This window comes from Myotis davidii, unplaced genomic scaffold (genome assembly GCF_000327345.1).
Source record: "Myotis davidii unplaced genomic scaffold, ASM32734v1 scaffold1608, whole genome shotgun sequence".
Classification (NCBI taxonomy): Eukaryota; Metazoa; Chordata; class Mammalia; order Chiroptera; family Vespertilionidae; genus Myotis; species Myotis davidii.
This window is the reverse complement of record NW_006299164.1, coordinates 131,785-133,845: the sequence shown is the minus strand read 5'-3', so window position 1 is coordinate 133,845 and position 2,061 is coordinate 131,785.

Below are 2,061 nucleotides of genomic sequence, written 5' to 3'. Positions count from 1 at the left end.
AGCCTGGGTGAGGGGCTGAGGGCTGTTTGCAGCTGGTCACACACCCTTTAGGGTGGGGGTCCCTACTGGGGTGCCTGGCCAGTCTGGCTGAGGGGCTGAGGGCTGTTTTCAGGCTGGCGGGTGACAGAAGCTCCCAACCGCTCCTTTTTTTCTTTTTCTTTTTTTAAATTCTGGGCCAGCTTTAGCTCTGAGGCTCCAGCTCTTAGGCCTTCAATGCTGAAAGTAGGTATCTGGTTTGTTTTGGTTCTATCATCAAAACAATGTATAACTAACTCCGGCTCTGACTACAGCTCTGAGATCCCAGCTCGCTGAAAGCTAGTTTCTGGGTTTTTTTTTAGCTTCTATATTTGTTAAAATGTTTCAAACTGCAGGCTCAGAGGCCTGCAAGGCAGGCGGGAACGTTGGTTTCCTCCATCACTGAAGCAAGCAAGCCTCATGTTAGTTTCAAGCTGCCTGGCTGCCTGCCGCCATCTTGGCTGGCAGTTAATTTGCATATCTCCCTGATTAGCCAATGGGAAGGGTAGCGGTTGTACGCCAATTACCATGTTTCTCTTTTATTAGATAGGATAAGATAAAGGATACAGATGAACAACCAGATGAAGGGATACAGAGGGCGAGGTCTGGGCTGGGGGGGTCCTGAGCACAGGAGATTTGTGCCCGTAAGCCTGAGGTGTGTCAGCCTCCTGGAGATGTGCTCGCCCACCTGTAAGCTCTCCACACCTCGTACTGTATTATGGAGGCTCCTTCACATAGGCATGGTCAATGTTAACTCTGTTTCTAGCCACCTCCCCTCTCTGGAGAAGGAAGGAGGGGCTGAAAATTCCAAGCTCTAAGCATGGCTTGCTCTTTCTGGTGACCAGCCCCATCCAGGAGCCAGCCAGGATGGGGTCAGAGACCAAATCTTAGAACAATAATGTTCTTATCACTTGGGAAATTACAAGGGTTTCAAGAACCCTGTGATATGAACCAAGAGCAGAAAAAGACACCTGTGTTATCCCCACCCCACCCTGGGTGCAGTGGGCCGGAGGCAGCTGGGTGGTGAGAACTGGTGCTCAGACCCACCTACTCGGCTCCAGCCCAAGGAATGGTGACAGACAGCGGCTGTTCCAGAGCCCTGCACTTGTCCCGTGTTTCCGGGTGAGGCATCCAAAATCAGCATGCCCACACTATTTTGGCAGCTGGCCATTAGGAACCATCAGCTTGTCAGGCTGCTCATTTAGAACTGGGGTCCAGCCACAGGGCCCTAGATGACCCACCCCGTTAGGACAAAAGGCTTGGAATTCCTCAGGGCTTTTAGAGGACCCCATGTAAATGTGGGGGTGGGGGTGTAGGGGTAGAGCCTGGAAAACATATTAAAGGGAAGAAACAGAATGCGACCCACAGGGGTCCTGGTCTGAATTCGGGTAACCTGCCAAGACAGCACGGCAGCCCTGGCTTAGGGAATATGGAAGAAAGTGCTGCAGAGTGCAGGGCTCCCACTTCCTGGTCTAAGGATGCTCATGGTGGGTGTGAGAGACACAGAAAACCCAGATCAACCCCAAGGTTTCTGGTCTAAGAACAGAAGAGATCGCGCTGCCATTGACAGAGCCAGGAAGTATGAGGGAGAAGCAGGTGGGGAAATCAGGACTCAATTTTGGGGAAACTGAGGCTCAGAAACGTTAAACCCAAAGACGTAGTCGGGTAAGGATGTGAACCGATTGTGTCTTGTCGCCCCAGGTGACACTGCCTGCCCTAACCCCATGTGAAGCACCATTTAAAGCATTTATGATACATGAGGCCTAGTGCTGTGCATGTTTCATAAATGAGCTCAGTTCGTCCTCCCAACAATGGGCATTCTGACCCCCTTTCAGGGGAAACAAAAGAGGCTCAGAAAAGATCTTGTGTAAGGCCTCAGACTAAGGAGGTGGCAGTGGGCCTTGAATCCAAGCCCATGTGTTCACTCCCAGAGCCATTTCTCCCCTTCTGTCCTGGGATTGTTTTTCCTGAGGTTCCCTCCTGTCCTCCCACTGGGAATCAGGAAGCCGAAGGGCCTCATCTTTGCCTCCTTGGGACACAGGGCCT